Source organism: Lynx rufus, unplaced genomic scaffold (assembly GCF_022079265.1).
Source record: "Lynx rufus isolate CCGP_SWC_20201006 ecotype Redwood Valley unplaced genomic scaffold, mLynRuf1.p SCAF_1, whole genome shotgun sequence".
Lineage (NCBI taxonomy): Eukaryota > Metazoa > Chordata > Mammalia > Carnivora > Felidae > Lynx > Lynx rufus.
Window position 1 is genome coordinate 84,799,960 of NW_025814823.1, and position 24,172 is coordinate 84,824,131.

The 24,172-nt window shown below is 39.5% G+C and overlaps 1 pseudogene; it reads left to right on the forward strand.

Annotated features, from left to right (window-relative positions):
* Window positions 1–1,852: 1,852 nt before the first annotated feature.
* LOC124508881 (vomeronasal type-1 receptor 90-like) lies at window positions 1,853–22,976 on the forward strand (annotated as a pseudogene).
* Window positions 22,977–24,172: the final 1,196 nt, after the last annotated feature.

Sequence of the window (24,172 nt, forward strand, 5' to 3'; positions counted from 1 at the left end):
TATGCAAAGAATCTCTCCACCTCATGGAGCTGAACCTGTCTCTCTCCCCACTGCTTGGCCTGTTCTTCTAAGGCCTCCACCTCTCCCTCCAGGTGGGAACACCTCTCCTTTATCTGGAGGACCTCAACCAATTACTCCTCTGTACCCAGGGCCTGAGTCTCCTCTGCAAATTCTTCCCATCCCCCATCCTTATGTCTGGAAATGAGTTTTAATAAAGTCTTTGAACCACTTGTCTTTCTCTTCTTTGATTGAATGGTGTTGTTTTCTTGTGAGGAGAACTCCCCAAAAAAGAAAGGTTGCACAGGTGACAGTCCACAAGGACCTCTTGCTGAAGTCCATCTCAGACCAGTGGGAACTCAGTTGCCCTGTTTCTTCCTGTGTTGAAGGTTTCCCAGTTGACTTGGTGTCCTGGAGACTTGTTTGCCCAGTATAAAGCTGGGTTAGAGGAGTCATTACCAAAGAGCTCCCCATAGACCTAGTATTCTGTACATCCGATTGTCCTATAATGTGCTGGGTGGCAGGGGTTTTGTTCTGAAGCCACCTGGCTAGCCTGTTGTCTGGGGAGATTCTATTCCAGCATTGGGATGTGTTAATTATGGTCCATGGACTCCAAGTTTGTCTGGTGTTCTCACAACTAGATTGCCAGGTCTCTGCTGGCTTGGAGGTCTCCCATCAGAGGGCATATGGTAAGTCTGGTGTCTGAGTTGTCCGTGTGTCATGGAGATGTCATGGTCTCAGGGATTCCAGTGGGCCTGGTATTATGGGGACTTGGTTGCTCCGTTCTCTGCTAAGTTAGAAGGCTCCCCCGATTTGTCTCAGAGTCCAGGTGACTTCTTTTCTTGCTGCAGAGTTGGATTGGAGGACTTATGCTCCTAAGGTTCCTGGTCATCCTGTTGTCCAGATAACACATTTGTCCAGTGCTGAGCCTGGCTAGTAGGCTTGTTATGTAAGGGTTCCCAGTAAGCCCAATGTCTGAGGGACTCATTTGCCCAGTGCCAAGCTTGGTTGCAGAGGTTTGGGTCAATGCACTACTGGAAGTCTTGGTATTCTTGGGACTTGATGGTCTTATTCTCTGCTGGGTTGGGGAGCTTGTTGTCTGAGGGCTCCTGCACTGTCCAATGTCCTGGAAACTCATCTGCTCAGTGCCAGATGGGGTTGGAGGTCTCCCAGCCTGAGGTCAACCAGTTTTCTGGGGAAACTGCCCTGTGCTCTGTTGGTCAGGACTTTTGATAAGAGGGCTTCTGATCAGCCTGGTATCCAGGGGATTCTTGTGTACAGTGCTCAGCTCTTTTGGTAGGCTTGTGGTTTGAGGGCTCCTGGTGGGTGTAGTGTTCTGGGGACTCGATGACCCTGTGCTCTGCTTGGTTGAAAGGCTCATGAGCTGAGGGCTCCTTGTCAGCACAGTGTACAGATGACTCCTTTTTCAAGTGCTGAGCTGGGTACAAGGACATGGGCCGAAGGATTCCAGTTGGTCTGGTGTTGTGAGGACCCAATAGCATTATTCTCTTCTGGGAAAGAGAACTCCAAGTTAGAGAACTCCCACTCACCATGTCTAGGGGTCTCCTTTGCCAGTGTCCATCTGGGTTGGAAGGCTCATGGTTTTCAGGTTCCTCCCAAGCCTGGTATTCTTGGACTTGGCTGCCTTCTGATCTTCTTGTTTGGAGGGCTACTGTTCAGAGGAATGTCCCTCAGCCTGGTGCCCAGGGTCTTCACTTGCACATTGCCCAGCTGGGTTGGAGGTCTCAGGTGTCCCAGAAGGCCTGGTGTTCTGGGCACTCAATTTTCCCGTCCTTTGTTGCATTTGAGGGCTCCCACTTAGCCCACTGTCGTGATTCTTTTTCCCAGTGCAGACATGGGTTGCATTTCTTATGCTCTTAAGGCTCCTAATGGCTCCATTGTCCAGGTGTCATGTTTGTCCGGTGCTAAGCTTGGTTGCAGGGGTTTGGCAAGAGTGCTGCTGGTAAGCCTGGTGTGTGGGCACTCAATTGCCCTATGATTCACTGGAAGTCATAGATACAGAAATTAGGAAACCAAAAGAAAGAAAAGGCATCCAAATTGTTAAGGAAGAATGAAAACTTTCACTATTTGCAGATGACATGATACTCTATAGAGAAAACCCCAAACACTCTACCAAAAAAATACTAGATCTGATAAATGAATTCAATAAATTTCAGGATAATGAATGAATGTTCAGAAATCTGTTGCATTTCTATCCATTACTAATGAAATAGCAGAAAGAAAAACTAAGAAAACAATGCCACTTGCAATTGCACCAAAAATAATAAGATGCTTAAGAATAAACCTAACCAAAGGGGTGAAAGGGCATTGAGGAGGGCACCTGTTGGGATGAGCACTGGATGTTGTATGGAAACGAATTTGACAATAAATTATATTTAATATAAAAAATAATCAACGTGAATATGAAAGATCATACTTATCCAAAGTAAAAAAAAAGGAAAAGAATAAGAATACAAAGTTGCAAATAAAATTTTAGATAGAAATAAGAATTTACTTAGAATAACAAAGAAATTATAACAAATTACAAATTTAACAAAGTTGCCAAATACTATAAACATTAAAAAATTCAGAAAAATATAATGATTTATTAAATAACTACCTGTCAAGTTTCCATATTTTTTCTGTTTTTCGCTTGCCTATTCTTTGATTGCTTTTTACGTGACAATGCTTTTCTGTTATGTTTTGCAAAGAGAGAATAAAAAGAGAATTCAGTCTTTCCTCCAGAAAAAAAATATACTCTGAAAACTACAAAATATGGATGAAAGAAATTGAAGATGACACAAATAAATTATAAGCCATTCAATATTCATGGATAGGAAGGACAAATATTAATAAAATGTATCTACTACCCCAAGCAATCCACAAATCCATGCCATATCTATCAAAATACCACCAGCACTTTTCACAGAACTAGAGAAAACAATCCTAAAATTTATATGGAACCTCAATAGACCAAGAATATCGAATGCAATCTTAAAAACGAAAAACTGGAGGCATCACAATTCTGGACTTCAAGTTACATTACAAAAGTGTCATAAACAATACAATATGATGACATCATAGAAACAGACATATAGATCAGTGGAATGGAAAGAAAACTCAGAGATAAACCCACAGTTATATGGTCAATTATTCTTGGACAAATCAAGAAAGAACGAACAATGGGAAAAAAATCTCTTCAGCAACTAGTATTGGGAAAACTGGAAAGCAACATGCAGAAGAATGAAACTGGAGCACTTTGTTACAGCATACAAAAAAGTAAATTCAAAATGAATGAAAGACCTAAAGATGAGACCTGTAGTCATTAAAATCTTAGAGAACAGAGGCAGTAACCTCTTTGACATTGGTTGTAGCAACTTCTCATCAATGACACTGAAGTGTGTAACAGAATTCATTTTGTACTTACAAGTTGAAAATGTTCCTCAGTGTATGCTTTGAAACAGTTATATGAGTTTGAAAAACATATGTATCAATGACCAATCCTGCTCTTGATCAATTAATAAAACAGTATAATTTAATTCTCAGTGGAAAAAATAAACTATATAAAGATGAAAATAACACAGGGACACATATATGACATAGAAATATAAAATAGAAAACCATAAAAAAGCACATACATTTAGCATATTGTAAAATGAAATGTTACTTGAATAAAACCAGTCACTAATGTAGCTCAGGTTTTGTTAAGATTTCATGTCTACCCACAATAGACACATTATACAATTGTTGTGACTCTGTTACGTTTTGATGACTTTCAGAAAGGTGTTCTTCTGTATCTTTCATGCCAGCAGTGGGTTCTCAACTTTGCTACTTAGAGCTTGTCTGATTCAATTGAATTATAAATATAATATGCCTAGTACCCACCAGTTGTTCACAGTGGACCATTTGTCAATGTCAAGATACTCAACAGTGTGGCTATTTCATTTCAATCTGCATCCATTGAAATAGAAGTGATTTAAAGCCATTTCAAAAATTTTGTTATAAGTGTTTCAGTGCCTGTACCCCATACAATTACCAAAAAGTATCATTTAAGAGAGATTTCATCTTCTTTGCATATAATCCTATGTTGTTGTAAATGTTAGGCACCCATAGATAGACATTTAAGTAATCCATGATGAGGTTTTCCACCAGGGTCACCTGTTATATTGATACTTCCCTTCCCTCATTTAAACCTAGCCCAGGAAAACCGTGTTTGCTGTCTTGTTGTTTGTTTGTTTTCACAAGTGTAAGCTAAATATATTGAATAAGCATGTTATAATAATAGTCTTGTTTCCAAAAAATACACTGAAATCAAGGTGTTTTAAATTTACTCTTTTTGGATTTCAATCCAGCTTTCTTTGTTTTTGAATACTATTAATACTAATTTGTGTAAGGGTCCTGGTGAAAACAGAAATGCCCTTAACCCTTTCTGTGTTGGGAACACTTTGAAATTTATGTCACTAAGACTGACAGTGTTTAATAATAAGCAACACTGGAAGGACGGGAGTTACACTGCAGTGATCCAGGCACTTGTCCTTCACAAACACACTCTGTGCTAATGTAAGTACAGAGAGGGTAGTTCTCATACACTCACTGGGTCACACTCTGATTCCATACAGTCAAGAGGGCAGGTTTGCCAAGGAGAACCCTGAGGTGTGCTGTGTCCCACAAATGCACCACACCTCTGTAAACTCTTTAGCATAAACATGTTAAAATGGATAGAAAATTAATGCCCTACTTCATCAGATGTGTGCATGTGTCCTCTCTCTGTGGTGATCTTGTTTGTCTTTCTTTTTCTGTTTGCCCCACATCTCCTTTTCTAGATGATCAGAGCAGCTGCCACAGGTTGTGTGTGTGTGAGTGTTGGTATTTATACATTTATGATCATGGCTCCTAACAGAAAAAACTGCCTTAGAAAAGAGTTTTCTATTTCTCTCTTTCATAACACAAAATTATGTTTCTATCAAACAACTGGTCTTAACCTGAAAAACAAAATTGTTTAATTTCTTGGTTTATGTTATTCAACAGCAAAACAAACCAAAAATGTCTTTTTGGAAATTATTGTTAATCATAATAAATTACTCAATTTCTTGCTGGAAGCCACAAATTGATATTTTGTACCTACCCACTATTATTTGCACACATGAACTTATACATACTATACCTGCAGGAGACTAAATTTAATTGAAAAGTCTCAAATGACATTCTTCAATTGCCAGCTACTTTTAATTGTAAACCAAACTATTTATTTGAGAGAGAGGATGAGAGTCAGGGAGGGACAGAGAGAGAAGGAGTAAGAGAATCAAAACAGGCTCCACACTGTCAGTGCAGATCCTGATGTGGGGCTCAACCCACAAAATGTGAGATCATGACCTGAGCTGAAATCAAGAGTCGGATGTTTAACCAACTGAGCCACCCAGGCTCCCCTTGCAGTATATATTTTTGGTACTGAGAACAGTAAATTCAGTATTTAGACACACAAGTTTTGTGTCAGACATGCCACTTGATGCGTATCAGGAGTTTTATTGTGTGTACTGATAGTTGTGTTCACTACACTAGTGTATATGCCAGCATGTGTACTTATGTCTGCCACTGTGTGTGCTAATGTGTTCTAGGTGTACCAGTGTGTACTAGTGTGTATAATAGCATATGTACTACAGTATGTCCTAGTATGTGTACTAGGTGTGCCAGTGAGTGTACAGCTAGTGCTAGGGTGCGCTCATGTGCATATTAGCATGTGTATTTGTGTGTGCTTGTGTGTGTACTAGTATGTATGTTCAGTGTGCCAGTAAGTGTACAACTAATCCTAGTGTGTCATAATGTGTATACTAACATGTGATACGTGTGTGTGCTAATGTGTTGTAGGTGTGCCAGTGTGCACTTGTATGTATACCAGCATATGTACTAGAGTGTGTGATAGTATGTGTACTAAGTGTGCCAATGAGTGTACAACTACCACTAGTGCACACTCATGTGTATATAGCAAGTGTACTTGTGTCTGCTATTGTGTTTGCTTGTATGTGTACTAGGTGTGCCAGTGAGTGTAGAAATAATGCTGGAGTGTGCTCTTGTCTATACTAACGTGTACTTGCATATGCTTGTGTGTGTGCTAATAGTTGTACTCGTGTGAAATAATATTTGGGAACTAGCATGTGTACAAGTGTGTATGAGTGTATATGAGATGTGCTAATATATGCTAGTATGTACTAGTGTGTGTACTAGTAAATGACAGTGTATATACTAGCGTGCACTAGTATTAACATATATACTAGTGTGTGATAGTGTGTAATAGGTTTACAACTCTGTGTGCTAGCTAGCATGTGTTCTAGCTGTGTGTTAGTACTTGTGCTACATTGAGCATAGCTTGTGTGCTACAGTGTATTAGTGCGTAGTAGTATGTACTGGACATACTATTGTGTGTACTGACATAGCAGTTTTATACTAGCGTGTACTCATGTGTTTACTAGCCATTTACTTGTATTTGTGCTAATATGAGTACTAATTTGTGTGCTATTGTATCCTAGTGAGTAGTAGAGTGTGCTAGACATGATGCTGTGGTCTACTGTGTGTCCTAGATGTGTACTAATGTACACCCCTGTGTACACTAGTGTATACATGTGTGTGTGTGTGTGTGCGCATGCTAGTGTGTGCTAGGCGTGTGCACTAGGAAGAATAATGGAGGATTGCATCACAAATGACATCATGGCAACATCCCAAGCAGTATGCCTTGGGCATACATGATGTCATAGAGGACAAGCCAATCAGAATCCTCCCCAGCCTGTGGTCCTCTGGTGGGTGGCGGTGGTTGGGAGTGAAGGCAGAGTTTGAAGCAGGAGTTTCCAGGGTACCCACAGTCCTGGACCTGTGAACCTCCCCACAGTGGGAGTGCAGCATAGCTCCTGTAGTTCCACCCCCTGGAATCCCTCCCTCCCACATCTCCTCAGATATCCTGTCACCTGAGCCTGCAGTTATCTGCTTCAGGTGAGTTACTTTTTAGGGAATGTTCATCACTTGTGCTCTGAATTAGTTTTGCTATTTGAAGGTCCTGGGTTTGAATCCTTGCCCTACTGTTTGCTGTCTTGGGAAAATTGCTTAATTTCAGTAAGCCTGAGTGTCATTGTCTACAAAATGAGCTAGTGTGCAGGTCTTTTTAGGGTTGTTTATTGTTTAAATGAGATAATCTGAGTTAAATACTGAGCACATTGTCTATCCTAAGAAAGTACCCAATAAGGATCACCAGTAAGGGTAATATACTCTTAATCATTAAATATTCATGTTCTTCCAATGTATCTTCTTACACCTTGTATGGTGTTTTTTTAATTGAGATGTAAATGATATATTACATTAGTTTTATGTGTACAAAATAATGATTTTATATATAGTGTAAAAATATCAACAAAATACATGTTAATATTCACCACCATGAATATTCACAATATCTCTCATAGTGAAAATCAACTTTTAGCAAGTATTAGACAAGATCACTAGCTAGAGTCACCATGCTGCTTTTTAACCACCTTCAGCCAATTTGCCCACCTCCTGACCCCACTTCTTTCAACTACTAATCTCTTCTTTGTATCTGTGAGCTTTTTCTCTTTATGAGATTCCACATATAAGTGATCGTGTGTATTTGTCTCTTATTTCCATGAGCATAATGACTTCAAGGTCAATCCATGTTGACAAAGTGGTCAGATTTCATTCTTTTCATGGCTAAATAGTAACTGCAGTATGTGTGTGTGTGTGTGTGTGTGTGTGTGTGTGTGTGTGTGATGTCTCCTGTACCCATTCATCCATCTATGGTCACATAGGCTGTTTCCAGATGTTGGCTATTGTAAATACTGCTGCAGTGAATGTGAGGGTGGGTATATCTCTTAGGATTAGTGTTTTTGTTTCCTTCAGATGAATGCCCAGAAGCGAATTGCTGGATTTTATGGTAGTTCCATTTTTAATGTTTTTGAGGACCCTCCATGCTGTTTTCCAGAGGGTCTGTACCAAGTTACTTTCACACCAATGGTGCACAGGATTCCTTTTATCCACAGTCCTGCCAAACTTTGTTATTTCTTGTCTTTTTTAGTAAGATCTGTTGTGACAGGTGTGAGGTGATAGCCTTTGTGATGTTGCTTGTCATTTCCATGCTGGTTAGTAATTTCAGCACCTTCCACAGCTTCATTGTTTGGCTATTGTGTCCTATCCAGTATACACACAAGTCTCTTTTCACATTATGATTTGAAAATATTTTCTCCCATTCAAAAGGTTGTCTTTTAATTTTCATTGATTGTTTCTTTTGATGTGCTGAACTTTTTAGTTTGATGTAGTCCCACTGGTTTATTTTATATTTATCCTTTACTTGTGGTGTCAACCTCCCCCCCCCCCCCCCCAAATCATCTCAAAGACTAATGTCAAGATGATTCCCACCTATGTTTTCTTCTGGCAGTTTTATAGTTTCAGGTCTTATGTTTCACTCCTTAACACATATTGAAGTGACTTTTGGGTGTGGTTGACGGCAGGGGCCCAGGCTCCTTTTTTTTGTTTGTTTGCTTTGCATGTGGCTGTCTGTTCTCCCAGCACCATTTATTGAACAGATTGTCCTTTCCCCATTGTGTGTTTTTGGCTCCTTCATTGTAAATTCATTAGTTATATGTATGTGGTTTCATTTCTATTCTCTCCATTCTTTTCCATTGATCTATGTTCTTATTTTTATGCCAGTACCATGCTGTTTTGTGTAATATCTCTTTGTAATTGGAGTTGCTTTTGTATTTTGGTAGTAGTTATGTTATGAGCAGATAGGGGATTTTAGTAAGTGGCACAGGGGCAGGTTGTCTCCTGGTGATGCCCACGTGCAGCTCACAAATGGGAGTCAGACTCAGAGAAAAAGAGACATTCCTGTGTGTGGGTAAAGAAACTTTAACTGCCGCCACCTTCCCCATATCTTAAATCCTGGTCGTGTGAGTTTGACGCTGTGTATAAAAACACAGTTGAGCATGAATATAGTTTGAAAATGGATGTGTGTTTCAGGCTGCATGGGCAAAAAGATTTTCCTGTTGGAATGTACATTCAAAGGTTTAAGATAACTGATTTATAGCACAGATGAATCTATTCTGTCTGGGAAGAGGATGGGACATATTTGTGGTGTGCTACACCATAAAGAAAAGGGGTGGGAAAGATGTAGAGCAGAATTTAGCTTTTTGTAAATTTTAATTTTTTATTATTTTTTAAAATACAATTTATTTTCAAATTGGTTTCCATACAACACCCAAGTGCTCATCTCAACAAATGCCTTCCTCCATGCCCATCACCCACTTTCCCCTCTCCCCCACCCCCCATCGACCTTCAGTTTGTTCTCAGTCCTTAAGAGTCTCTTAAGGCTTGCCTCCCTCCCCTCTATGTAACATTTTCCCCCTACCCTTCCCCCATGGTCTTCTGTTAAGTTTCTCAAGATCCACATATGAGTGAAAACATATGGTATCTGTATTTCTCAGTCTGACTTATTTCACTTAGCATAATACCCTCCAGTTCCATCCATGTTTCTGCAAATGACAAGATTTCATTCTCTCTCATTGCCAAGTAATATTTCATTGTATATATAAACCACATCTTCTTTATCCATTCATCAGTTGATGGACATTTAGGCTCTTTCTATAATTTGGCTATTGAAAGTAAGCAGCATCTAGCAGCATGACAGAGGTGGCTCTGTCATGAATATTTGCTGGAAGACTAGCCCTGTAGATGTCTTGACCAAAGCTGACCACTAGGGCTGTAAAACATAAAACCTTTTAGTTTTCTTGAGATAAGACCAAATTTTGACCATGGACTCCCTAGCTCTGTGTATTCCGCTCTTTACTCCAGAACCAATCCCTCCTCTGACCAATGAGGCATTTTTTTTCCTTTGGTCTTCCAATTACCCTCCCCCAACACATGCATCGCCTCCTCTGTGGACTTGTCCCTGGTGCCCTTTTTAACATGTACCAGTAAACCAGGTTCCATGAAGCAGAGACCACCTGTGTTCCCCCTGCCCCTCATGTGTCTCTTTGCTAATACAGTAGTAGCAGATAGCAAGTACTTGAGGAGTGTTCACAAATCAGGGAAGGAGGCAGTTTTGTGTCAGACCCTGTCTTTCATCCCTGTCTTCAAGGAACTCCTGACTGTGCAGTGGAAGAAACAGATAGCTGTGCTGTGGGATCAGTGCTCTAGCAGAAGAAAATCCAGGGCACTCTGAGAAAACACATGGGTGTGTCTGTCAAAAACACCTTCACAGAGAAAAGGAAACTCAAAAGGGCATTTGCACAAAGCCAGGGGAAAGGGAAGAGAGAGGAGTTACTGTAGGCTCCCTCTGCTGGTGGTTAATCACCCACCCTGTCTTCTCTCAAGACTGAGCTCCATGGCCTCATTCTCATTTCTTATCTCCCTCCTTGTGATCTGTGTGAGCCTCTATTATACTCCCTCCAGTGGGTCATGGCAGCTGCTTGCCAGCTTTTAATTTCTATGAGTATACTTCCCTTTGAGGTCTCTGGTCTTTTCCTTCTACTTGCTTGGTAAATGTCTTGTGGTGGAATGACTTTGTTGTGATCATGTACTGTTATTGTGGGAGGAAAATTTGGAGTTCATCCCCTCCTTTTATGGATAGACCAACTGATTATCAGCAGAGAAATTACTTGCCCAAAGACAAACCCTTGGTTTGTGCAAATGAGGACCAGCACTTAGGTATCCTGACTATTGAGGCAATGGCTCCATCCTAAGCATACTTCCTTTTTGTTTTCCTTGTCTTCTCCTTCTCCTTCTCCTTCTCCTTCTCCTTCTCCTTCTTCTCCTCCTTCTCCTCCTCCTCCTCATTTTTCTTCTCCTTCTTTTTTCAATTTAAAGTTAGTTGACATAAATTGTATTCTTAGTTTCAGGAGTAGAGCCTAGTGATTCATCTCTTACATATGACACGTAGCGCTCAATCCATAAATTGCACTTCTTAATGCCCATTACCCATTTAACCCATTCCCATATCCACCCCTCCTCCAGCAACCATTAGTTTCTTCTGTGTGTTTAATATCTCTTATGGTTTGCTCCCTCTCTGTTTTTATCTTATTTTTCATTCCCGTACCCTGTGTTCATCTGTTGTGTTTCTTAAATTCCACATATGAGTGAAATACGATATCTGTCTTTCTCTGACTGACACTCCATCCATGTCATTGCAAATGGCAAGATGTCATTCTTTTTTTATGTCTGAGTAATATCCCATTGCCTATATACACTACACCTTTTTTATCCATTCATCAGCTCTTGGACATTTGGGTTCTTTCCATAGTTTAGATTTTATTCATATAACTGCTATAAACTTGGGGTGTATGTGCTCAAGGATTTATAACTTGATTCTTTAATCTGTCACCTCTGCCATCAAATAATATTTCCTCGCATATATATGTTACTTCACTAGATGAACAATATACAACCGAACACAATAATAAACTTCCATTTCCCCTTTCTGACCTTTGTGACATTCATGTCTTCTGTTTTACTTGACACTTGCTATAGACTAAGCAGTATGTTGCTTTTACATTTCCTTAAACCTTACAGTATCTTTTAGAGGAAAATTTTAAATGAGATGATGAAAGTCTGATATTTTTCCAGTTACTATTTGTACCCTCTTCATTACTTCCTACATACCAGTGCCCATCTGTTACCATTGTCTGTTGGCCTGAAGAACTCTCATCGACATTTCTTGTAGTGTGTGTCTATTCTATGCCACTTGCAGTGTTGATATGCCTGAAATGGATTTATTTGTCTTCATTTACTTAAGGAAATTTTTCTAGATGTGGAATTTGAGATTGTCATTGGCATTTTCCTTCTTTCATGATTTGAAGATGTCATTTAACATTATTGGTTTATAATTTCTTCTAAAAAAGAGTTGGCAGCCCATTTAGCCTTTAGCCATATGTATCGTGTGCTTTCTGAATGTTTTCAGATTTTTCTTTCTCACTCATTTCCACAACTTCATTATTATAGGTCACTGTCTGATTTTGTGTTTGTGTTTTTCTGCTTGGGGTTCACAGAAACTTTTGCATGGATGGGTTTATGGTTTTATCCAGTTTGGAGATTTAAGGCAATTACTGTTGGGTCTCACCCATTCTTGTGTTGTCCCACGAGTCACTGATGCTCTTTACATTTATCTCCTATCTCTTAGTGTCTCTGGGCTTCCATTTGCATAGTTCCTATTGCTGTATCTTCAAGTTCTCACACTTTATTTGTCTGCATCAACCCATCATTCTTTCTTGTTTGATTTTGTTTATGTTTATTTATTTTTGAGAAAGAAACAGAACATGAGTAGTGGAGGGACAGAAAGGGAAACACAGAGTCTGAAGCAAGGTCCTGTCTCTGAGCTGTCAGCACAGAACAAGACGTGGTGCTTGAACCAACAAACCATGAGATCATAACCTGCACCGAAGTCAGATGCTTAATTGACTCAGCCACCAAGGTGCCACTCATCCCTTCATTCTTAAAGCCCATTTGGTATAATTTTTCATTTCACATATCCTAGTTTCAGCTCTGTAAATTCTATTTTATTATTCTTTATGATTTCCCTTTGTCCCCGCATCACATGTGTATTTTCCTTTAATTCCTGAGCATATTTAATGGCTCTTTTCACATTTTCACCTGCCATTTGGGGTCTTCGTCTGTGGACTGCTTATTCTCATTGTCACGAGTCCCATTACCCTGCTTATTTGGATGTCAAGTAATTTTTTATTAGAGGGTGGACATGAGACTGTGACAGTGTTGAAAATCTGGATTTTTTTATACCCTTCTTATGAGTGCTGAATGTCATTTTGGCAATTAGTTGATAATTTCTGTCTCAGCTTCATCTTCTCTAGGTTTAATGTTTTTATTATGGTAAGATATACAATGCATAGTATGTACCATTTTCTCGACTTATTTTTAGGCTTTGATGGATGAGTTGAGATTAGCATTTGTTCTAAAGTCATGTTGTTAGATTTAATACTGACATGTGACCTTTCATGGGGTCTCATGATCCATGTATTGATTTATTTTGCTGTGTTGTATTTAAAGATGACTCTGAGTGACACATTTGGGTTTGTATTGTTTGACTCTTTTGGCCTCACCATGACTTTAGTAAAAATAGATCTCACATATTAATTTTTCATCATGAAGGAAAGTTAACATTCCTTTAAAACGTAGTGTCCAGGTGATGATGTCAGGAAGGCCAATGAGAAAGCCTTCAGTGATTGGCCAGCTGAACAAGGCCAACCTGAGGGAGCCCTGGTGATTTTCCAGGCATGGTTGTGACATCACTAAAAGGCATTGTGACACACCAGTGCTGTTATAAAAGCCAGTCAAGACCCAGGTGGCACTGAGGAGAGTGATGACACTTCAGCTACAACTGTTCCTGCTATTCCTCCTGTTGTTTGCCTGGGTTGTCTTCCCCTGTTGATGGCAAACCCATTGCCCACTATGAGCATTCAAACTATAAGCCCTCCATCTCAGCTTAGCATTGGACAGAAAACTCACTGGGAAACCAGCCTGAACTGGTAGCTCTTTGATTAGGAGCCCTCCAACTCAGCAGACAAGTAAGCAATTGATTTCCCAGGACAACAGGCCCACTAAGAGCATTGTGAGACCAGGCCTTCTGTTCTAGATTGGCACTGGGCCAATGAGTCCCCTGGACAGTGTGCTGACCAGGAGAGTTTCCACCAAAATTTCTGCATGCCAGTAGAGCACAGGACAATTGAGTCCTTATCACCCAGGATTGACTTCAGCCTTAAGTCCTTTTGGCCTGTCACCTGAATTTTTCCTCTTTCAGGGAGTTCTACTCAGAAGAAAACAATACCAGGCCCTAAAAGATGAGACAAACCAGTTATCTGAAGACTTTGTATTAAACTTCACGACAGGAGAAGAGGGGGTTGGGAGGAATTTGTAGAGGCGACCCAGGCCCTTAGCACAGAGGGGTCACTGTCTGAGGTCCTCCAGATTAAAGGGAGGTGCTTCCACCTGGAGGGAGAGGTACAGACCTTAGAACAGGTGTAGTAGTGGGGTGACAGGAAGACTCAGCTCCATGAAGTGCAGAGATTCATTGTGCACACAAAGGACTTCCTGGAAGATTTTGCTTCCTAGGCAATATTGTCCAAGGGGTAACGTACTCCCACCCACCAAAGATGGCATAAAAGGGTGGCTGAGAAAAGTGTGATCATCTCCAGAAGTGGGGGCATTGCATGAGTTTACAATTTACATGAATTTTAAATAAATAATTTAAGGTGATCATTTCAGAATAATTAAGAGAAACAATCCGTGGGTTATTGTAATGCACATCCCAGGTTGCAGGCAATATTGCATCTTATGACTCATCATATTGTCACGGTGGTGGATAGGGGTCTCCACAGCTCTGAGAATGTGTCATTGAACTATAGAGAGCTGACACTGAGTACAACCTGCCTGTATGCATCAACACTTTCTCAAACATTGATTTATAGAACTCAAGGACAGCTGCTGAGGTCAGCACATTCTGATAGAAAGTAAAAAGCAGTATGAGAGCAAATGTGACAAGAGCAGAGAACCAGGATGGAGGGAGGCCAGAGGCATTGTACCATTCCCTGTCTCTGTTTGAGAGTGTGTGGTATCAGTGTGGTAGGCAAAGAAAGAGGTGCGAGGAGCTATGATGGTGGGCTTTGTTCTGACCAAGGAAGCAATTCAGTTATTGGGAGAGACATGTGGGATTCAAATTGGGTCTTTAAGGGTTTGGGAGGCAGAGTAAGGCAGAGAGTGAGAGAGGTGGGAACAGGTGTGCCTTGGAGACTGTAGGGTGTGCATGGGCATGAAGGAAAGTGGCTACTCTCAAGAACAGAGTTGGGGCAGCTGGATGACTCAGTCAGTCAGACATTGGACTTCAGCTCAGGTCATGATTTCATGGTTTGTGGGTTTAAGCACCACATCAGGCTCTGTGGAACCTGTTTTGGACACATCTTGGAGCCTGTTTGGGATTCTGTGTCTCCCTCCCTCTTTCTGTCCCTCCCCCACTCACAATCTGTCTCTCTCTGTCTCAAAAATAAATAAATATTTAAAAGATAAAAAAATAAAAAGAACAGAGTTGAGAGTCCATGATGAATTGGGCACTTGGGACTAGAAGGGAATTCAATTATAAGGTTCCAGGCTCAGCTCTTCCTGGAAAATGGTCCCTCTTAGCTCCAGGAATGTGGATTTGAAGCTTAGGTGAGGTGCAGATCACAGTAGGCTGGGGCCTATCTGTGACTCCAGCTGAGGTGCAGGGGAAGAGTCTAGTCCCATGGCTACTGAGTTGTGCTCAGGACAGGGTGCTCCTAGCACCTGGGCATAAACTGATGGAAACCATGAGAAAGATAACTCTGGAGGTGGAACATGAATTTCAGGGGGACATGGGAAGTAGGAAGTTTGTTTCTCTAAGATGGGTGGTATCTGACATGACATGAGGGCTCCTGCTTTTAGGAGCCTGTGGGGAGGCAAGTGGAGTCCAAGTCACTTAGATGTAAGGGGGATGTGGGTCGCTTTTGTGATCCCATCCTTTGGAAACTCCTGGTTATAGCAGCTCAGACCCTGTTCAGCACACCCTGGTTTTCCAGAAACATCAGGCTCCTGGATGGGCTGAGAGCTCAGAACTCCTCACTCCTTGAGTCTCCATTCCTTTATGTGTAAAATGCAGACAACCTGGAGTGGGGGTGTGGTCAAGTGAAAAGGAGACACAGGAGATGTCAGGGTTCAGGAGAGGATAAAAAGGGCAAATGAGAGGTGGTCTCCTAAGGAAAGATAAAAATTGGGACAGTCCACTGTGAGCCAGGTCTTGGCTCTGGCCCATCCATCTCAAAGGAAAAGCATCAGCTCTAGAGGAGTAGTCTGGGTTCTGCTTCTGTTACACAACTGGTTAAAGTCTGTCACAGCTCAGCACCTGCCCAGTCACAGCCCAGCACCAGACCCCTTTTATCTCTTTCCCTGCTGCTTGACACCCACAGGTTATGGTTCTGGGGAGGCTTGGAGCTCCAGGGAGCCAGGGTGGGACTGCTAGATTTAGGCAACTATTCTGAGAAGTGATGACAGGTAGATCATTAATATAGGTAGGTATGTAGGTAGGTAGATTTATAGATTAACAGGAAGCTGCAAGTAGTACAGAAAGGTCATTTCACAAAGGCAGCATCTATTCATTTTGCCCCAGTGTAACATCTTACATCACTGCAGGACAATATTAACATCAGGAAACTGACAGTGGCACAATGGGCATGTCTGTCTCTGTCAGTTTGTCATGTACATTCACATATCCAACAGCACAATCCATGTGTGGAACAGCTCCATCATCCAAAAGATCCCCCTCATGCTACTCACCCCTCCCCCCCAACATCGCTGGCCATGACAATTAACCATTTATTTTACATTTGGGGAGTTTTGTCTTTTTTGTTTCATGAAGAGAATCCTACAGCCATGACCTGTGATGTTGTTTGTTTGTTTCCACTCAGGGTAATACCCTACAGATCCATCCAAGTTTTGTGTATCACAGCTTCAGCTTTATGGCCTCTTTATCACTGAGTAGGATTCCCTTGTGTGGATATGTCACAGTTTGTTCATCCAGTCACCTTTTGAGGGATATTTTGTTTTCTACTCTTTTGGCTATTACAAATAAACCTTCAGTGAACATCTGTGCACAGTGTTTTATGGTATCTCAATCAGTCCAGGAGACTGATTACTGTGTTTTAAAGTTTAAAAATAGCTTGTATTGAACGTATCAAACTCTCTTACCAGAGTGGCTGTGCCATTTCATTTATATTCCCACCAATGATGTTTGAGAGAGCTGCTTCTTTCCAACATTTCATGTTCGTACTGGTTTTTTTTTTTTCCAGCTCTTCTAACAGGTGGCATTTTCATTTACATTTCCCTCATGGCTGTGATGTTGCTTTTTTTTTTGTTTTTTTCATGTGCTTATTTGCCACCTACATGTTCTCTTTGATGTAATGTCTGTTCATTTGTTTTGCCCATTTTCTCTTTGAGTAGTTTTTTTTTTTCCTTTTGAGTGTTGAATGTTCCTTAAATATTCTAGTGAGAAGTTTTTTTGTTTGTTAGTTTGTTTTATCAGATATGTGGTTTGCAAATATTTTTACCTAGTCTATAGCTTGTCTTTTCATGCTCCTTGTAGGAGCAAATGCTCTTACTAGAATAAATGTTTTCAATTTTGGTAAAGTTCTGTTTATCAAGTGTTTTCATTTTTAGTGCTTGGGTTAAGAACACACCAATCCCTAGGTCTTAAAGATCTTCTCCTGTGCCTCCACTGTAAAAGTTTTATAGCTTTATGTTTTGTTTTGAATCTATGCTGTGATAATTTGAGTTCACATTTGTATAAGAAGTGAAGTTTAGATCAAGGTATTTTTGTTTCTTTTGTTTTTGTTTCTTTGCCAATGCATGTCTAACGGCTTTAACACCTGTTGCTGACAAGACTCTCCTCACAAAGTGCATTATTTACCTTTGCCAAAAATCAGTGATTCATATTGTCATAGTTCTATTTCTTTGTCCCCTCTTCCCTATTGAATCTGTGTCTTTGTCTCCACCAACACCACATCTTCAGATGGAGCATATTAATTTCTCCAATTTTATTCCTTTTCAAAGCTGTTTGACCTCTCCTAATTCCTTTTCATTTCCATTCCATTCCATTTCATTTTTCATTTCTAGAAAATGAAGCTGTGTCTATAAAATAAATATTACTTGGCTTTCCACAGGAAATGTGTGAAACCTATCTATCAATATGGAGAGATGACATTTTTACTATGTTGTATCTTCTTACCTGTGAGCATGATATGTCTCTCATTTATTTAGATGTTTGATTTCTTTCATCAGTGCTGTATAGATTTCAGCATACAAGTCTTGTGCATGGTTTTTAGTCTTTGATCTTAGTGTTGTAATGATGACAAATTGTGTATTAAAATTTCATCTGCTAAGGAGCGACGCTGAACATCTTTTCATGTGCCTGTTGGCCATCTGGATGTCTTCTTTAGAGAAGTGTCTATTCATGTTTTCTGCCCATTTCTTCACTGGGTTATTTGTTTTTCGGGTGTGGAGTTTGGTGAGCTCTTTATAGATTTTAGATACTAGCCCTTTGTCCGATATGTCATTTGCAAATATCTTTTCCCATTCTGCTGGTTGCCTTTTAGTTTTGTTGGTTGTTTCCTTTGCTGTGCAGAAGCTTTTTATCTTCATAAGGTCCCAGTAATTCACTTTTGCTTTTAATTCCCTTGCCTTTGGGGATGTGTCGAGTAAGAGATTGCTACGGCTGAGGTCAGAGAGGTCTTTTCCTGCTTTCTCCTCTAAGGTTTTGATGGTTTCCTGTCTCACATTTAGGTCCTTTATCCATTTTGGGTTTATTTTTGTAAATGGTGTGAGAAAGTGGTCTAGTTTCAACCTTCTGCATGTTGCTGTCCAGTTCTCCCAGCACCATTTGTTAAAGAGGCTGTCTTTTTTCCATTGGATGTTCTTTCCTGCTTTGGAAATACAAATCAAAACCACACTCAGGTATCACCTCACGCCAGTCAGAGTGGCCAAAATGAAGAAATCAGGAGACTATAGATGCTGGAGAGGATGTGGAGAAACGGGAACCCTCTTGCACTGTTGGTGGGAATGCAAATTGGTGCAGCCGCTCTGGAAAGCAGTGTGGAGGTTCCTCAGAAAATTAAAAATAGACCTACCCTATGACCCAGCAATAGCACTGCTAGGAATTTACCCAAGGGATACAGGAGTACTGATGCATAGGGGCACTTGTACCCCAATGTTCATAGCAGCACTGTCAACAATAGCCAAATTATGGAAAGAGCCTAAATGTCCATCAACTGATGAATGGATAAAGAAATTGTGGTTTATATACACAATGGAATACTACGTGGCAATGAGAAAAAATGACATATGGCCTTTTGTAGCAACGTGGATGGAACTGGAGAGTGTGATGCTAAGTGAAATAAGCCATACAGAGAAAGACAGATACCATATGGTTTCACTCTTATGTGGATCCTGAGAAACTTAACAGGAACCCATGGGGGAGGGGAAGGAAAAAAAAAAAAAAGGACGTTAGAGTGGGAGAGAGCCAAAGCATAAGAGACTGTTAAAAACTGAGAACAAACTGAGGGTTGATGGGGGGTGGGAGGGAGGGGAAGGTGGGTGATGGGTATTGAGGAGGGCACCTTTTGGGATGAGCACTGGGTGTTGTATGGAAACCAATTTGTCAATAAATTTCATATATATAAAAAAAAACAAATTCAAAAATAAAATAAAATAAAATTTCATCTGCAATGTTTTCATTGCTAGTGAATAGAAATAAAGGTATTCTTCTATGTTTGTCCTGTATCCTGACAGCTTCCTGAATTCACATGTTAGATCTAAAGCAGTTTCTGTTTTGTTGTGGTTCACTAGAACTTTCTAGATAGATAATTGCTGGAATTTCCTACATATGCAAACATGCTATACTAATGTATGGACAATTTTATTTTTCTCTTTCCAGTCTACATACCTCCTTCACACCTTTCTTTGCTTTATTGCTAATCTAGAATTTTAGCACCGCATTGAATAAGAATGGTGGGAGAACATGACCTTGACTTGTTTCTGATCTTTAGGAAGAAAACATCAGTTTTTCACTATTGTGTATAATGTGGGTAGAGCTTTTTTATAGAGATATTTCATGAAGTTGAGGAATTCCTTCTATTTTTCTGTTTTCTGAGGTTTTTTTTTGTGAATGTGTATTGAATTTTGTGAATTGCTTTTCTGCATCACCTGACGTGATCATGTGGTTATTCTTTAGTAGCCTGGGGATAGGATGGATTATTTTTTTAATTGATTTTTAAGTATTGTAATTGTCTCACATTTCTGAAATAATCTCCATGTGGGCATGGTGTATGGATCTTTTTCTGTAGGAATGAATTCTATTTGATAATATTTTGTGTGGAATTTGGGAGGTGTATTCATGAAAGATGTTAGCCTGTATTTTTTTATTGATATTCTTTTTCATGTTTAGATTCAAGGTAATGCCAGCTTCATAAAAAAAAAAGAAGTGTACTTCCTTGTTTTCTTTCTATTTGCTGGAAAATATGCAAAACAGAGGTCAGTTTTGTTAAAATGCTTGGAAGAATTCTCCATTTAAATAATCTACATCTGGAGTAACATTTTTAGAGTATTAAAATTACAAATCTGATTTATTTCATAGTTATAGGAGTATCCCAAATACCTATTTCAACGGAGGGCATGGAGTAGTATGTGCTTTTTGCAATCTTGGTCCTTTCTTCTCAGATGTCCTATTTGTGTAGGTACAGTATTTCCTTATTAATCTTTTGGTATGTGCAGAGTCTGAATTCATACCGCTAGTTCATTCCTGATCCTGAGAATTTGTGTTTTCTTTTTTCATCCGTTTGCCAGAGTTTGGTTAACTTTACGGATCACTCTTTCACTGAGTTCCCTCTTTTTTTCAACCAATTTCATTAATTTCTGCTCTAATTTTTATTATTCATATTATTTTTTACTTATTTTGGGCTAATTTTGCCCTTCTGTTTTATGTTTCTCACGATGTGAATTTTGATTATTGCTTTGAGGCTTTTCTTCCTCAATGTAAGCACTTAATCCTTGCATTAACACTCTCTCAGGGCAACTTTAACTGTGCTCCACAAATTTTAGTATGCCATATATTATTATAATTTAATTGTTTTACTTTCAATGGAGACTTCTTCTTCCACCAATGAATTATATAGAGTTTTATTTTATCTTTTAATTGTTTAGGGATTTTCTTATATTTTTTCTTTCATTCCTTAGTATGATTTTATTGTGGTTGAACAATATAGTCTGTATGATTTTAATTCTTTCAAATTTGTTGAGGTTTGTTTTATGACCCAAGATACAGCCTAACTTCCTATATGTTCTGCAGGCACTAGAAAACAATATAAATTTTGTAGTTATTGGTAGGATTGTTTTGTAAGTGTCTATGTCAATGAGCTAAAGTTGTACTACAACAAACTAGAAAAAGGAAAAACAAAATAAACCCAAGCTAAGCAGAAGGAAGGAAAAAATAAAAATGAGAAGACATCAAGGAAACTAAAACAAGAACTTCTTTCCATCTGCTCATATGCTCTTCTTTGTATGAGTGCATGACCTGAGAGCATGTGCTCTCTGTTGCCTCCATCTTCTTCATCCCCTGGCGACCTCCGTTAGGATCCTCACAGAGAGCGCCGCCCCCCCCCCCCCCAATCTAGCCTATATCCCAGACCACCCTGCCCCTCTCCTGTGCACACACACTGGTGGTATCAGGATGCTACAGTAAATGTGATTGCTTCTTCTATCTATAGTTCCCCCACCCCCAGAATGTGACCTCCGAGGGCACAGGGACTAAACTCCTCAATCTAGTCCATGCAGAGTAGGTATTTTGCCCTAACAGATGCATTGTTCTTTAGGACAAGCCACATTTAAAGAAACAAAGCCAATTTAGTACTATGCAGTATAGAGTTGTAGTTGAACAGCTATCCATCCAGGTTCTTTCTTTAAACTGTATTAAGTGCCTGTGCCACAAAGCACTGTCCCAGTGAACAGGACAGTGTATTTCCCAGGACACAGTGTGCTCCTTCTCCATTGTTGGGTGAACCATGCATTGAATCCCTATGGAGATAACCAATTCCTGGACATATGGGAGAGGGCATGAATTCACAGCTCCCAGAGGACCTGTTTCCAGAGGCACCGTTATCTTTGTAGTGCAGTTCAAATACCTTATACCATGTTTATAAGGTCCTACCTGGTGGGACTCCCATTTGCCTCTCCTACTGCATCCTACAACTCTCCCCTGTTGACCCGTATCCTCCGGTGCATTAGGTCATTATTCAGTCCATATGGTTTCCATTCCTGGCCTTTGCCTAATTCTCCCCTTGATGGGGAACACTACCCCACACAACTCACAAATTTACCTGCTTTGTCCTGTCTAGTTTTACTAATCTTTTTGTTTTAGGGTTCTTAGGTAGTATAAAGACTTTTTATGTGTTGATCTTAGTCTAGAACTTTACTAAATTTGTTTTTGTTCTAACTGTGGTTGTTTTATGTACATATATTTAGAATTAAGCCATCTGCAAACAAATATATATTTACTGTTTCCTTTCAGACTTGGATGCCCTTATTTTTTTTAATCCAATTACTTTGGCTAGCAATTACAATATAATACTGAATAGGAGGCATGAGAATGGACATTGTTTTCCTTATTTAAATTATATAAGGAAACGCTTTAGTTTTTCCACCACTGAGCATGATGTAAGCTGTGAGATTGAGTTTTGTGGCCTGTATTGTGTGGTATATGTGCTGCCGAAGTGAGCACAGGCATGTATTGTGCGGTCTCAACATGAGCACTACAGCATCCTCCAGGACATCAGCAGCAGCCCCAGCACCTCCTGGTTGGCAGGGTTTAAACATAAGTACATACAGTACATCTTCCATTTTTTTTTATCATCCTAGGAGTTCTGTTTGTCTCTTGATAGTAACTGCATCTTCTATACTGCTGCTTCTTCTACTGTGACCCAGAGATATCTACTGCATGTCAGTAAATATGGCTCACTTTCCTCCATAAGCTCTATCAACAGGGGACTCCTCATTTTGACATTACCCAGGGATGTTTTCTTTATAGGAGTCATGCTGTTGTCAAGTGAATACATGGCGATTCTCTTGCCCATTCATCAGAGGCAGTACCAGCATCTTCACAGTACCAGCCCCTCCTCAAGAGTCTCCACAGAGAGAAGAGCCACCCAGACTGTCCTGTTGGTGAGTTTCTCTGTGGTCATATACTGGGTGGACGTCATCATCTCATTCTCTTCATGTTTGTTACGGGGATATTATCCAGTCATCCTGGATTTTGAGAAGATTGTGTCCAATGTGTATGCCACTGTCAATGCATTGGTGGTAATTTGTCCTGGTAAAAGGATAAAAATGTGCTTCAAAAGTGTGGAAAAATTTCAACCAATGTATAACTACATATTCATGAAATAGTTGCCTCCAAAACTGATTATTTTGCTTTTATTCAAACAGCAGAGTATTTATGTAACATTTAAAATTCAATTTTAATTTAAGTATAATTTAACATCATATCCTAATTTATCTAAATGTATTTGAAACTTATGATGCCAAGGACATTCCAGTGTCAGTAGTTTAGTATTCAGGAAGATTTGGTAGTCCCACGTTTACAAGGTCATTCATTTTGCATTTTATTTCTCATCTCCCTTAAGGAAAATTTTCTCTCTATACAAGGAAGTTATACTCTAATACAGCACTATTGTACTTTAGTACAATGTTGGTATTCCTTATAGATAGCATAATATTTTTATATTAATTTCAATTTTAATTTCAAGATATTTAGTTATGTATACAATTTTAGATGAAATGACATTTTCTCTCTGCACGATTTACATTTATTTCTCTTATGTTCTGGCTTCTTTTAAGGCTACAAAGATTTTTGCTCCCACATTTGTATGTTTTCTCTATTTTACCTTTCACTACTTTCAAATGTGTTTCTCTTTCTCTAAATGCTTTTATTTTTTTTTCCTTTTCTTTTTTAAGGTTTTCATTTGAATTCCAGGTAATTAAATACAATGAACTATTATTTTCAGGTGTACAATATAGCGATTCAACATTCCCATACAACACCTGGTATGCATCACAACACGTGCATTCCTTAATCCTTATCACAGATTTAACCCATCCCCTCATCCACCTTCCTTCTAGTAGCCATGTGTTTTCTATAGTTAAGAGTCTCTTTCTTGGTTTGCCGCTCTTTTTTCGCCTTTACTTGTTTGTCTTATTTCATAACTTCCACATATGAGTAAAATCCGATGGTATTTGCCTTTCTCTCATGGACTTATTTCATTTAGCATAATATGCTCTAGCTCCATTGCTATTGTTGCAAATGACAAGATTTCATTCATTTTTAATGGCAGAGTTATATTCCATTGTGTGTGTGTGTGTATACACACCACATCTTCTTTATCCATTCATCAGTCTATAGACTTTTGGACAGTGTCCAGAATTTAGCTACTGTAGATAATGCTGCTGTAATATCTGAGGGCATGTATCCCTTTCAATTAGTATACCCTATGGATATTCCTTTTCTTTGGCGTTTCATTATTTATCTATTTTGTTACAGTTCATTTCTGATTTGAACATCTTTGTC